A 16,063-nucleotide genomic window follows, 5' to 3' on the forward strand; every position below is an offset into this window, starting at 1 on the left:
ACAAAATATTCTATTCATGGTTAAAAATCTTGTTTGAAGCAGCAAGCCATCTAATCCTTATTTACCTTCTTTTGAAAAAAAATAATAGGTTGATACCTCTTTCAGTAGATTATTCATTCATATTTCAGTTTCATTGAGTTTAAAAAAATTCGTTCCACCATTGGTTAATTTTCAATATTGACCACTCGACAATCAAAAATTTTAATAACTAAATTACAAAGACCGGTTCAAAACCATATTAGTTTTGAAACGATTAAATTATAATTTTAAACATATATACTAGTTAATTCCTCGTAGTCGTAGGTAATTAGTTTATTTCCTTAGTGAAATTAATGCTGAATATTATATACACAAAGTAAATAATAAATTAACTTCTAAAATTTAAATGTAAAGTGTGTGCATTATTTCCCAATTAATAAAAGATATACACCTATTTTCATTCAAATTAATTACTAATTTATGGATAATGGATAGAAAATGTCGAGCTCTAATTGCGATATAGCTAAAATCAATCCCACGGGCTAATTATAATACAATATAACCTTTGCCCTATGTTTACTGTTTTGAATTTTATTTGTAAAATTTAAAACATAAAATAGTATTACAATTTTTTTTAATTAAATAATTATTAATAAATTTCAATAAAATAAATTCTGGTTAAATACATAACACTACTTTTTATTAATTTTCTGAAATTATCAGAGCTAAATATCAAAGACACATATTTAATTGCTCTCATTTCGACACAACTGCAACCGTATAGATTTATTCATTTAATAACATTTCTCATTTCTAATTATTTAAATTCAAAGGGCTGTATTAACTTTTAAAGGTGAAAACCCAGCTGACTTAGAAGTAAAAAAATACCAGGCTGTCAGGCTGTCTCTTTACACAACAGAGTTGGCCATTCTCGCTTATGAGAAATGAATCCTTGTCATATGCATCTCTGGACTTTAGGAGCTCCAGGACTCCCAACTGAATCAGGGTGGGAAATAGGGATTTTTTTTAAAACTAGACATTGGGCCAGCGACCCCCTGCCCAGGAATAAATGAACTGCGGCCGTATTCTGCAGAAAAGTTGAGCTCCTCCTTCTGCCCTTGGCTCTCTGATTGGACCGTCAACCATTGCCCTTGGCCTTTTAATTGGCTACGTCTACCGATGACGTTCCTTTCCTTGGCTCAGTGGTTGGTGCAAATTCCGCGCAGACTCAGATGTAAACTATCAAATTATACACCAAATTCAAAATGTTTTTTTTATGAACTGACAAATGAGTTACCGGTTAAACACCGGTTTTAACGGTAGCTTCGGTAACTCCATGTGCTGAACGCAGCCACAGCAGACGACATTTACGATCCCTTCTTTGATCAAGTAAGTAAAGTGGTGAGTGTAATTTATTTAAGGATAAAACTAATCTCTTTAATTTATGAAGTATTCAACTAATCTCTTTAATTTATGAAGTATTCTACTAATCGCTTTAATTTATGTAGTATTCAACTAATCTCTTTAGTTTATGAAGTATTCAACTAATCTCTTGAATTATTCCCGGAGTCAACGAATCTCTTAAATTTTTCCAGGCTACAACTAATCTGTTTAGTTTTTCAAGGATTCAACAAAGTTTTAAGGACAACACTAATCCCTTTCATTTTTCAAGATTCAAGTTTCAACTAATTTCAATTTAAAATGGCTGGCGCTATGGCTCGTGTGTTGCTTGCTCAAGTAGCGGAGGAGCGAGAAGCAGCAGAACGGCGACAAAGATATCGTCGAACTAGAGAGGAAGGGCGCGCATTTCTCATGCCAGATGCCGAGTTTTTGCGCCAATATCGCATGACGAAGGCCAAAGTTACGGAGTTGTGCAATTTGTTAAGACCGGAGTTGCGCAAAGAATTAGAAGGCCGTAACCAATATGTTTTGTCTGTCGAGGATGAAGTGCTAGTGACGTTACTCTTTTATGGTTCTGGTGGCTTCCAACATAGCCTCGCAAGTAATTACGAGCACGGAATGAGCCAGTCCTCCGTAAGCAGAGCTATTGAAAGAGTGACGAATGCCATAAATACCAGAATGAGGAACTTCATACGCTTCCCTACTGGTGATGCTGAAGTCGTTGAGGTTAAGGTTAGTGTCATATTAAATCATTGTACCAAATGTTGTGTGTTATATCTCTTATTTCCATTTGCCTCCAAATGTCTTAGGAGTCATTCAGGCTTACTTGCTCTTTCCCTGAGGTATTGGGTGCTATTGACTGCACACATGTTGGAATTAGGGCCCCAGCTACGGATCCTAATGCATTCTTGGACAGGAAAGGAAATTATTCCATTAATGTTCAACTAGTAAGTAATATTTATTTATTTCATACTTGTCTAATAATATGCATATTAACAAGATTATCAACAGATTTGCGACAATGAATGCAAGATTACAGATGTCGTAGCCATGTGGCCTGGTGGTACACATGATGCATTCATTTGGCGTTTCAGTGGAGTGTTGGAGCGATTCAAGGCTGGGGACATGCCGCGTGGCTATCTGCTTGGAGATAGTGGGTACCCACTGCAATCTTTTTTAATGACTCCTCTGCTGCGAGCTGCTACACCCAATGAACAGCGTTATAATGAACGCCATATGTCAGGTATTAGAACATTTATTATTCCACAATGTTATACATAAATAATATTGTGCAGATAATTCTCTTATGATAAATCATATAAAAGTACAAGAGTGCTTAGCAAATCTTATACCCAATTAGAAGATTTATAGACTAATAAGCTGTTAAAGGGAATCCAAAGAAGGCAGCGGCAGGTGCGTAAGAATTATTTGAAGTACGTCACAGGCACAACGTGAAACCAAGATTAAAAGACTCCAAATTAAGTGGGACTGGACACTTCTTCCTTGTCTTCATGAGATTGCAGTGCCAATCCCTCAAGTCGAATAAAAACAACCTAAGTTTCTTTTAATCACGCCTCTCCTCGCTCACATGCCTCTGACGTATGTCAAATAATTTATATCCACCCACCATTACGTTCCTTGTAGAAGTTGTAGTCCCTTTAAGTATGCATATGTTACACAAAGTGAGGTTTTTGCATTCCCCCGTGTTGCTCGGCCATTGATGAAGTGGAGACTTCAGAGAGAAGGCTACAGTTTGATCCAGTACTTGACTAACCTGCCTCACCAAGGGCCTGACAACACTTAACTAAAATTAATGAAGAGAGAGGGGAGAAATATTCTGTAGCCCCTTTAGTGAAAACTATCAGTAGCAATGCCACAACTCTTTATCTCTTAAGTTGACTGATATGACGCTTTTTGATGAACCAAAAGTAAAATAAATATGAGAGCGATTGAAATATCTGGATGGAATTGAATAGGGAAGATATTTTCCCACTTCTTGTAGGAAATGTTTCTAATTGTCTGTGCAAATTTTAAACTTTGTTTGTAAAACAGCGATTAGGGCTTGCGTTGATTATCGCCAAGTCCGTCAAGACTTTGATTAACCTATACCTGTATAAGTGAAAGTCCCGACTGACTGGCAGATAATCCACTCCACGCCCGAATCACTGTTCTATGAACAAAGTTTAAATTTTGCATAGACAATAGAAAGATGTTCCTAATCCGCGTATATTTGGACAAATAGCGGCCAGAAGGGGGAAATATCTTCATTATTCAATTCCGTCCGCATGTTTCAAACTCTGTCATTCATATTTGTTTACTTCGTGGTTTCACCCTATTGACAAAGTACTCCATCAGTTTTTTTGGTTGAATATTCCACCAGGAAACGTAAAAACGTGGCCTCACGGGCGTTATTTATTTATGGGATGATATTGGTATATTCCACGCAAAACCATAAACTGGTGTAAGCGCAATCATATTGATGTCACATACCAACTAATATTAGGTTGTTCACAGTCCTAGATAATTCTTGTAATCTAAAGCCATTTTGCAATGCTTATCTAACCATTGCATTGCCCCTCTAAGATAATGTGACTTCTAAATGACCTATGTTTTACTTAATCCGTTCATTGATTATCTTTATCATTTAGGCCGTAATGTCATTGAACGTGTCAATGGCATTTTAAAAATGCGGTTCCGCTGCTTGGACACGACTGGAGGGACCCTTTGCTACATACCTGAAAAGGTATGCGCAATCATTAGTGCTTGTTGTATTCTGCACAATTTCTGCGTGGATCAGCCTATGCCTGCCGGGGGAGGTAGAATAAATGATTTTGAAATGTTAATTTGGACATGAGGGCTTGAATCCAAATTGTCTCATTGTAGCTGCACCAAATCCAAATGGAGGTCCAATGAATGCTGAGCCGCCTAATGACAATGAGCTGCTTCAAGCTGGACGTGTCACTAGACAAGGCTTAATTAACCTTCCATGTAAGGTCCTTGAATATCTTTTACTGTTCGTAGTAAAATCACTGGTCGTTATCGTATGGAATGCCTCTTTTACGTTCCGTGATCAATGATTTTACACAATGTTTAATCAGAAAATACAAAATAGGATTCAAGCTTGAGGCCACTACGCAGAGGGCACGCAACATGGCGGAACTTTGAGGCAGTTAGACGACAAACGGGAGCCTGAGAAGAACTATAATTTTGGTGGCATGCTGAAGCAAAGCATGCTCTACTTACCTTTACTTTTGTTAATAACGTCTCCCTAATTGCTTTAGTTTTTCAATTATTTGTTATGCACTTTTGTCATGGCATACCATATCTCAATTCTTTTATTAATTCATGTTCAAGTTGACATGAACTCTATTCTTTATTGCTAATTATTTTATGCTCAATTGCTAATTATATTCTATTCCCGATTGCTAATTATTCTATTCTTGATTGCTATTTATTCTATTTTTGATTGCCATTTCTATTCCCAATTGCTATTTATTCTATTCTTGATTGCTATTTATTCTATTTTTGATTGCTATTTCTATTCCCGATTGCTATTTATTCTATTCTTGATTGCTATTTATTCTATTCTTGATTGCTATTTATTCTCTTTTTGATTGCTATTTATTCTATTTTTGATGGCTATTTCTATTCTTGATTGCTAATTATTCTAGTCTTGATTGTCAATATCGTAATTTCATTCCCGTTTGCTTAATGTTCAATCTTTTTCATTATCATTGTAAATTATTATTTTCATCGCGCTCAATCTGGCGTGCACCGGTTTTGTTGATACAATTCATTACATACGCTAATGGCATGTATGTTATAATTTATTGCTCGCACCACCCGCTTGCATTTTATAATCTAATTTATTGCTCGCACCACCCGCTTGCATTTTATAATCTAATTTATTGCTCGCACCACCCGCTTGCATTTTATAATCTAATTTATTGCTCGCACCACCCGCTTGCATTTTATAATCTAATTTATTGCTCGCACTACCCGCTTGCATTTTATAAACAAATTTAATACTCGCATGCTTTTTACAATCTAATTTAATACTCGCATGCTTTTTACAATCTAATTTAATACTCGCATGCTTTTTATAACCTAATACTCGCATGCTTTTTACAATCTAATACTCGCATGCTTTTTACAATCTAATTTAATACTCGCATGCTTTTTATAATCTAATACTCGCATGCTTTTTACAATCTAATTTAATACTCGCATGCTTTTTATAATCTAATACTCGCATGCTTTTTACAATCTAATTTAATAATTGCATTCATTTTATAATCGAATACTCGCATGCATTTTATAACCTAATACTCGCATGCTTTTTATAATCTAATACTCGCATGCTTTTTATAATCTAATACTCGCATGCTTTTTATAATCTAATACTCGCATGCTTTTTACAATCTAATTTAATACTCGCATGCTTTTTATAACCTAATACTCGCATGCTTTTTATAATCTAATACTCGCATGCTTTTTACAATCTAATTTAATAATCGCATTCATTTTATAATCGAATACTCGCATGCATTTTATAATTAAATTTAATATTTGCCTGCACAGGGTGGTTTGATTTAAATCAGTTGGATTAAAATCAAATGTTTTTATTTTTCAAAACAAGGGTTCCTAAAATTGCACCAAATACCTGCAGAAACTTAACTGGAGAAGATCTCTTATTAAAAACCATCATGGTTTGGCATATTTCAATTGGTTTTTTCCCAGACCTTCAGTCTGTAGTGTCTTGCATAAATATATTGATCATTATTTTGCTTTAGGTTTATTTTGACCCAAAAGTTTACAGGTTGGTGATTAACTAGTATTTCAATAAATTAAACAAATCGATTGGATTGATTGTTATATATTTTATAATTTATCTGCCCCCACGCATTGTATAATTTTCATATCCCCCTGAAAACATTGTTGTGGTTCTATGCAAGGCTGAACTTAAAATGCATCGTTGATTGGAAGGAAACTTTTAACTTACAACTATATCACGTTCACTCACTCACCGTAATTACCCTTGGTATATTACTACCTGACTGTTATTAAGATTAGTTGTTCAGATTGTATAACAACTGGCCACCGACCTTCTAGAACTCAGTGCAGCGGATGGGTTAAAAACGGAGAGGGGCCTATCACGCGTGGTAACTAATGAGAAATGACCCAATTTGTATCTTCACTTTTGTTACGTAAACATAAGCGTGATGAAAATGAATGTTAAAAGTCTAGTTTGAGCACAGAGTATTTTTATTAGGAAGACCGAAATTGCAAGAGCAATTTGATGCTCTTTTGGCACTCACAATTTGGAGCTTATTGATATATCATAATCTCATGGAATGGCATGCTGAAGACTTACCCTTTTATCAATATTTAAATTATCTGTTCCTCATTCAGGTGTTGACGCACTTGAAAATCCTGTCTCCGACGAGATACCTCTTCCATCTGCCGACGAACCAGCTTCTTCAGACACTGACTGTAAAGCCATTCGCGCCTTGCAAGTAACTGTGGAACTCGCAGATCACACGCTTTGGCCTTTACGACTGGTACTCGAGATAAATTATGAAACATAACCAATGAACTCTTACTTCCATTTCAGTATGCAGGAATTGGTATATTAATCCCTCTGTTTCTCTCGATATGAATATCATAAGTCTGAAATAGGTAATGATGTGATTAATGACAATAGCATAGTAAAGTTTTATGTAGAATAGGTGTGAAGACTTCGGAGGATGTCATTTGAAATCGGGCTACAGAAACCAGCACTGAACTCCAGTAAAGTTTAATCCACCTGTAAATAAGTATGTGAATATAAATAAATTGCAGAGTTGTTGGGTTCGGTAACTGTATGCAGGTTATAAATAATGTCTAGAGTAAAGGGTAGTCGTCATCAATATACGTGAAAAGCAAAATACCCGTGAACAGAATAAAAGCACGCCAGTAGCGGTATTGAATTGATGCATTAAAGCAGGGGGTAACCGACTTTTCCTTTTAAATAACAGTCAAATGATAAAACAAATGTAAATAATGTATTGCATTAAAAGAAATTATGAAGTTAAAAGAAATTATGAAGTTAATGTGCGTAACACATCCAATAAATTATATAATGAATGGTAATTTAATTGCCTTATTTGATCCACACCAATAACACGCATGCAAAGAGCACATGTAAAAAACGAGATTATAAAAAGCAAGCGAATATTAAATAAGACTATAAAAAGCATGCGAATATTAAATTAGACAATAAAAAGCAAGCGAGTATTAAATTAGACAATAAAATGCATGCGAGTATTAAATTAGACAATAAAATGCATGCGAGTATTAAATTAGACTATAAAATGCATGCGAGTATTAAATTAGACTATAAAATGCATGCGAGTATTAAATTAGACAATAAAAAGCAAGCGAGTATTAAATTAGACAATAAAATGCATGCGAGTATTAAATTAGACAATAAAATGCATGCGAGTATTAAATTAGACAATAAAATGCATGCGAGTATTAAATTAGACTATAAAATGCATGCGAGTATTAAATTAGACTATAAAATGCATGCGAGTATTAAATTAGACAATAAAAAGCAAGCGAGTATTAAATTAGACTATAAAATGCATGCGAGTATTAAATTAGACTATAAAATGCATGCGAGTATTAAATTAGACAATAAAAAGCAAGCGAGTATTAAATTAGACAATAAAATGCATGCGAGTATTAAATTAGACAATAAAATGCATGCGAGTATTAAATTAGACAATAAAATGCATGCGAGTATTAAATTAGACTATAAAATGCATGCGAGTATTAAATTAGACTATAAAATGCATGCGAGTATTAAATTAGACAATAAAAAGCAAGCGAGTATTAAATTAGACTATAAAATGCATGCGAGTATTAAATTAGACTATAAAATGCATGCGAGTATTAAATTAGACAATAAAAAGCAAGCGAGTATTAAATTAGACAATAAAATGCATGCGAGTATTAAATTAGACTATAAAATGCATGCGAGTATTAAATTAGACTATAAAATGCATGCGAGTATTAAATTAGACAATAAAAAGCAAGCGAGTATTAAATTAGACAATAAAATGCATGCGAGTATTAAATTAGACAATAAAATGCATGCGAGTATTAAATTAGACAATAAAATGCATGCGAGTATTAAATTAGACTATAAAATGCATGCGAGTATTAAATTAGACTATAAAATGCATGCGAGTATTAAATTAGACAATAAAAAGCAAGCGAGTATTAAATTAGACTATAAAATGCATGCGAGTATTAAATTAGACTATAAAATGCATGCGAGTATTAAATTAGACAATAAAAAGCAAGCGAGTATTAAATTAGACAATAAAATGCATGCGAGTATTAAATTAGACTATAAAATGCATGCGAGTATTAAATTAGACTATAAAATGCATGCGAGTATTAAATTAGACAATAAAAAGCAAGCGAGTATTAAATTAGACAATAAAATGCATGCGAGTATTAAATTAGACAATAAAATGCATGCGAGTATTAAATTAGACAATAAAATGCATGCGAGTATTAAATTAGACAATAAAATGCATGCGAGTATTAAATTAGACTATAAAATGCATGCGAGTATTAAATTAGACAATAAAATGCATGCGAGTATTAAATTAGACAATAAAATGCATGCGAGTATTAAATTAGACAATAAAATGCATGCGAGTATTAAATTAGATTATAAAAAGCAAGCGGGTACGCAAGCAATAAATTAAATTCTAAAAACATGGAAGTAACGCATGTAATGAAGGAAACGAAAATTTTGCACGCCAAACTGAGCGTGAAGAAAATAATAGTAATAATAATAATGATAGAATGGAAAGAGTGCATTTGAAAAGAAGTCAATGAAATATCTACAATGAGTACAATCTATAAATGACAATGGAGAATATAGTAATTACAAAGAGTTCATGCCAACGTGAACATGAATAATAAATGCCGTGAAGATAAAAGTGCATGCCTAATTGAGCATTGAAAATAATAAAATAAATCAGAGACGTTGTTTTGACGATCTATCACGGCATTAAGTAAATGAATATGTACAGGATAATGGATTATGCTGCACTTGAGCATATCATAAAAAAACAAAAACGAAACTAATCCGTATTTTTCCCTGGCTGAGATTTTTCTCCCAACCTTCTCAAAGCTTCGGCCATATTGTTCGCTTGAATTCGCTCAGTTTCTAGCCTGAACCTCTCATTTTCAAGCCTTAGCCGTTCATTATCATGTTTGGCCCTTTTATTTTCATTCCTCACCCTTTCATTTTCGTTTCTGACCCTTTCATTTTCGTTTCTGACCCTTTCATTTTCATTCCTGACCTTTTCCATTTGGGTCAATTCCGTCATAGCAGACGCGAACATGCGTAGGGCCTCTTGCGTTCTTTGGTCCGACTCCAAACACGCTTCCGCCGAATCCAAAAGCCTATCGGATGTTGGCACGGGTCTTTTCTTGCTGCGCAGGGGCTCGGCTATAAGAAAGTTTACCCGATTAATAAATCCAACAAAAACGGAAGGCCATGCATGCAGAAACAATAGCAAGAAGTGATGAAATAAAGAACAACGAAATGGACAATTAAAGAAAGACATTAACCCTATATATTCAAGGTTTGCCGAAATGTCGGGGTTGTAAATATTTACATATACCTTTTATAAACCATTGTTATAACCATGTTTATGTCATACTTACAAGTAGTAGGTGGATGACAGGCATCTTCTTCATCCAAAACGGAAGGCGGAACAGTCGGAACTGCTTCTGAATGGTCTTCAGAGACATCTGTAGGAACGCTTAATGGTTCTGTAGAAATAATGTCAAGGACATGGTAAATACATAACTAATCATTAATGAAATGTCATCTTACCATAATTTGCAAAAAAATCCGATATTTGTGATGACATGGATTTTTCCCTATCTTCACTTGAAACGGGAGTAGCGCTGTACGAGCAGCTTGCTCCTGGATCTGGTTCTGAAAGAAATGATGATAATGACATGGTAAATACATTACAAAACCTTAGCAAAATTTAAACTTACCAAAATTTGCAAAACGCGAACCTACATCAGTTGCGACAGAAGTAAATTTACTTATGGTTTCGATTAAAGGGTCCTCACAGTCTTGCTTATCAGCAGGTGTGGGATTATTGGCATAAGAAGGTAGGCTGCAATTGTTTTAAATATAATTGAACACACTGCAGTTTGTAATAATAGTTCACTATACTTTCTCGGGCCATGGGGCCTATTTCGTAACTTTTTTAGCGAGTTATTGCAAGTGATTACTATTAGTTTAGGGGGTCCAGTCAACATAAATAGACATAAGACTTGGGTGTCCTCAAACTTAAGTGTTGCATATCTGTCGATTCTGCTCGTGCTGATAAAACTATTTAAAATTTTACCGTATTCAGTTATCACGACATCGGGTCGTGAAAATGAAAAACAGATAAACGTTTACTTTGACAATCTTTGTTTTTAAAAAAGCACAAAAGAAGTCGCGACACAACCCTCAAGGTTTGATGAGACCCCATAGAGTAGTGTCGGTAGAGAAGGGAGTAGACTGTGTATCCCTCCCTCTAGGCGCGCTTTTGTAAGAGGGGATACTGTACGCGCCTGGTAGGGGGATGACATTGAGCTAAGAGATAGAAGGGTATGACGTTTGCGTACGTAGAACTGACATTACTCTATAGTAATTGGATATTTAGACCTAGCCCTGACATAAAATCGGGTGTTGACTCACCAAAACTGTTTTAGCGATAGTTATCACCTATCACAACTCACTGAAAATGTTGCAGAATTTGCCCCCATATCCGTTAGGATTTGTTATATGACGACTCAATAAGTACTTACATTTCAGAGGAACTATCAAAAGATACCCCAAACTGGGAAGCACCAAAATCGAAGGCATTAGGAATGCCTACCATTGACACCTTTGGAATTAGGGAAGCAACCCTTGACTCAATGGGTGTCAATGGCTCCGAATTATTAACACCACCTCCAGTTTTACGGGACTCCCTCGACAGAATTGCCACCTTTTTGCGGACCTCACTCTTTAAGGAGCTCCATTTTTTTTTAATTTCTTCGGGAGTGCGGTTCTGACGGTGGACTTCATTAACCCGACTGGTTATTTCCTGCCACCTACTTCTCCTCTCTTCAGGCGTCTTCCCAAAGTCATTGACTACCAATGAGCGAACAGACTCCAACTGAGTTAATAACGTGTCTAACTCGTCATGGGTATATGGCGCCTTTTTCAGTTTTTTAGCCATACTATGTATAATTCATTACAATAATTACAAATAAATCTTGACAACTTTAGAACATATCAATATACATTTAATTACAACTTGACAATTACAAAGGAATAAGAAAATAACTGCTTCACAAGACAAATAAAACTTCACTCTGCCAATCAATTTAGAAGTACATTCAAATTGCACATTTACATTTACTCTCACAGTCCTAAACTTTATTTCTCAACATGGCTCAATTTTAACTTGTATCTCCTGTTCTAGTCTGTACTGGTTCATTTTATTTTTGTTATCAATTCATTGTATTACATTAGTATTATCATTTGGAGCTGTATGGCCCTTAAGAGATGACCCGATACTGATCCTCGGATAAACCGATATATCGGTGTCGGCCCATCTCTATCAATTATGCCTTCATTAAGCTTAGGTAGTTGTGGTTGGTTGAAAATTCTATATTATCAAGGTGACTAACAACATGGAAAGATTAGACGTTTAAAACGTAATTCAATTACAATTAGTTTTCATACAAATGTTTGAAGCACATTGTTTATACGAAAATATATACATTAATCAACATTACACCATGTTACCATATCATTACCTTAACAAGCGGCTGTCTCTAGTATGTTGAATTGATTGAATAAAGTCAAAGCAAAATAGAGCAGACAGCAACGAATAACTAAATTGAAATAGCCGGCACGAAATTACTGTTTAGTTCATAAGATAGGTGGCGTTAATAACTTAATTTTGGGTTAAAGGTTACGGCACTGACCTTTGGTGACAAATTTACACTGTACACTGACCTTACACCGAAATTTGGTTCAACTTGAAACTCAAACTGAACTGAATTCAAAGGCTTATTTTTGCCGGTTGAACCTCCAATCACTGAGCCAAGGAAAGGAACGTCATCGGTAGACGTAGCCAATTAAAAGGCCAAGGGCAATGGTTGACGGTCCAATCAGAGAGCCAAGGGCAGAAGGAGGAGCTCAACTTTTCTGCAGAATACGGCCGCTGGTCCATGACCATTGACCAGGGCGCGGCGTCTGCTAAACTAAAGAAGTGGGTAATTAAAATAGTTCAGATAATGTCTGGACCCTGGTTACCCTAGAATTTCCTTAGTGGTGCTGTGGACCACTGCTCACCCTTCGATTTAATTTTTAAACTGGTCATTTTCCCTGTGCCACCGCCTTATTTGCAACGCTGAACTGAAGATTTCTTTTGACCGGACCATAGCCTACTCGATAACGCGCAACACGTCGCAAGCTGCTTGCGCTATAGCGCGAGTCAGGGTGGGAAATAAGGATTTTTTTAAACTGGACATTAGGCCTGAGACCCTCCTGACTTGGAATAAATAAACTGGTCCGTGACAATTGGCCAGAGCACGTCGTCTGCTAAGATAAGGAAGTGGATAATTAAAATATTAGAATTTTAATGTGTGGACTCTGGTTACCCTTGAATTTTTTAGTAGTCTCGTGGACCACTGACCCCCCTCCGATTTAATTTTTGAACTGTACCAGGCAATTTTTAAACTCGTCATTTGCCCTGTGTTACCGCCTTATTTCCCACGCTGGCGCGAGTTGCTTTGCGTTGTCGAGTGCGTGATGGAGCGGGCTATGCCTGGAGTCCCAACCCCCGTTACTTACTACCAAAATACCCACTAGCATAGCCCACTCGATCACGCTCTCTTTTCCCCGGCTACATATTTTGAAGAGGGCACTTTTTAGGCGTATTTATTAACAATCTTGGATCACCTTTGTGGACTTTTAGGGTAGCCCTTATAAACTGAGTCGGCATTGCCCTGACTATTTTGTGTTTAAGGTTTATAAGCTTAATATCAAACAGACGTTAGTTAATGCTACAAAAAAAGTTCGAAATTGATAATCTCGGATCGTCTTTGAGAAGTTTTAAGGATATCCGAATTTCATATTGGGCTTATGAAAAGTTTGAGCTAAAGGTTAAACAGACATAAATCAGCGTTTTAAAAAATTGTGTAAAACTGTCAATTTGGTCCTATTTGTGGAATTTTTAGGGGAGCGCCTCGCGTTTCAATAAAGGGTTGTAAAAAATTGTATTATGTTAATTACAATAAGAATACAAACTTTCAATGAGTTACGTTTTTATTTTTTGGAGTATCATTATAAATAAATGACTGATTGAGCTAAAGTTACGGTCCCCTTTTTATATGTTTCTGCTTAGTGTAGATTTTGAAAATGTAAAACAGTTTCTTAACAATCTTAATTAAAATGAAGACTGAAGGAGCAGATATTAATCAAAAATGTCTTGATTAGAATCAAGTCCTAAAAAGTATCGATAAGACTGAGGTTATCACTTGTCTGAAGGATCAGATATTAATTTTTCTTTTTAATTGAAACTTAAAGGCATGCTTAAGAAAAAAACAACGTTCCATTACCGTTTTTCGTTGAAATAACTTATTTTACAGGTAATCAATTTCAAAAATTTACTTATCTCGGGTTTTCGGGCACAATTCCATTCCCCGAAAAACATTTTATCATTACATTAATTACTTTTGAGAGATAACGTGTCAAAATAAGCTTTAAAACAATAAAAAACTGAATGAGCGGTCTGTTTAGCCCAGAGTTGGGCACTCCTCCTTAGATAGATTTTTTTCCTATCAAACTATCATAGATGGCGAAACTATCAATTCTTCTGGCTATATTTTAGAGTGGAACTCCTTCTTAGATAGATTTTTTTCCTCTCAAACTATCATAGATGGCGGAACTATCAACTCTTCTGACTATATTTTAGACTGACATTGCTGGTTAGATCTATTTTTCCTCTCAAACTATCATAGATAGCGAAACTATCAACTCTTCTGACTATATTTTAGACTGACACTGCTGGTTAGATAGATATTTTTCCTCTCAAACTATCATATTTGGCGAAACTATCAATTCTTCTAGCTATATTTTAGACGGGCATTATTTGTTAGATAGATTTTTTCCCTCTCAACAAATCATAGATGGTGAAACTATCAAATCTTCCTTCAATATGTTAGATTGGCTCTCATTGTTAGATAGATTTTTTGCCTATCAAATCAAATTGAAATCTTTAGGAACGACTAAATTAATCGATTATTTAATTTCCGGACTTTAAATTTGATTGTTTTCGATCAAACTGATTTGGGCTCTACCTACTTTTACTCTGTTTAATCGATTCCTGATATTTCCTGATTTTGTAGAATTTCTAATATTTTCATATATTCATATAATTTCCATAATCTCATTTCTCAAGTTTGACTTTTAACTGTCTATAGTTCAAAAGCTACTATCCAAACTTTTTCAAATTATTCGCCCTTGATTTAATCTAAACCATCTACTATAAACGGTTAACTAATAATAATTAAAGGCAAAAATTGCAATTAAAACTGTGGGTAATAAAAATCAGAAAATCTACACTTTAATTTATCTAATTCTACGTTTGGATGATTTCGTGGAATCGTTCTTCCTCCTCGAGTAGTCGTTCACATCAGTGACAGCACGGAGCTTCTATATACAAGAAGCTCCGTCTTCACAGTTTGAACTGTTGAACCATCGTTTATTTTATTTTTATTTATTTGTTTGAGAGGGTTATAACGACCACCAAGTACAGAATCTTCTTATAGAATAAACCTACACTTGCTAACGTTCAAATATATTAAAAACTTCGATATCATTCAAAAAACGACTTATCTTTCCAGAAATTTTCATAACTATCAAAATTGCCTATCAAAGATTAGCACATAATTTTTTAAAATGAAATCAGAAAACAGATGTCGCCAAATAAACTCACTCAAAGAATCAATTTATTTCTCAAGGAATAATGCCTATCATTTTTTATTATTTCTAAAAGATGGGGTTAGTAGCCAGATCACGTTGAGAATCGATATTTTTCTCTAGAAGATTTCAACGAATCAATGAATCATATCAACTTCGAGTGCACTTTCTAAGCTATCAAACTCAATCGATCATTATAATTCAAATTTTTCTCGAAAATAACTATCAAAATTGATACTTTGATAGGGGCAGATTTAGTTTTCTATCGTATCAAGTGGTAAAACTATCAAATGATATGATAGTGCCCATCTATGGTTTAGCCATGACCATAACCTTCAAATCAGTGTTGCTAATGTTAGAAAGTGGATGTTCCCACTTCCATTTTAAAAATTTGCCGCATTTCCCACACCCCCTTTTTTACAGTCATATTTATCTGGACTATTTTATCATACTAAGTTTAATATGGAATATCACTCCGCATGGCTTTGACAATATGTACAAATGCTATAAAGCTTTAAAATTCTCAAAATATGCTTTCTTTTTTTTCAGTGCCAAACTTAAAATCACCGAATTTATTTCAAAATGTCGCTTGAAATTATTAAACCGGATAAAATTTTCGAAAATGCACTA

The 16,063-nt window shown here is 34.8% G+C and overlaps 3 long non-coding RNA genes across 3 annotated transcripts in view; 1 reads left to right on the plus strand and 2 right to left on the minus strand.

The window, feature by feature from the left end:
- The window catches only part of LOC149597066 (uncharacterized), a 583,612-nt gene extending 567,861 nt beyond the window's left edge, over nt 1-15,751 (minus strand). Inside the window, exon 1 of the long non-coding RNA XR_016379329.1 lies at nt 14,253-15,751. This is a non-coding gene — a long non-coding RNA (uncharacterized LOC149597066). The remainder of the gene's footprint in view (nt 1-14,252) is intronic.
- Nucleotides 6,762-10,256, minus strand: LOC149597071 (uncharacterized). Its single transcript, XR_016379339.1, has 4 exons — nt 10,244-10,256; nt 10,114-10,200; nt 9,705-9,895; nt 6,762-7,186 (listed from the first exon to the last, which is right to left on the minus strand). It is a non-coding gene; the product is annotated as an uncharacterized LOC149597071 (long non-coding RNA).
- Nucleotides 10,323-11,734, plus strand: LOC149597072 (uncharacterized). The gene is made up of 3 exons (XR_016379403.1): nt 10,323-10,416; nt 10,525-10,575; nt 11,270-11,734. It is a non-coding gene; the product is annotated as an uncharacterized LOC149597072 (long non-coding RNA).
- Nucleotides 15,752-16,063: the final 312 nt, after the last annotated feature.

The sequence above is a fragment of the Phalangium opilio genome, unplaced genomic scaffold, assembly GCF_054372755.1.
Source record: "Phalangium opilio isolate 3A_F unplaced genomic scaffold, DU_Popi_V2 ptg000390l_1, whole genome shotgun sequence".
Lineage (NCBI taxonomy): Eukaryota > Metazoa > Arthropoda > Arachnida > Opiliones > Phalangiidae > Phalangium > Phalangium opilio.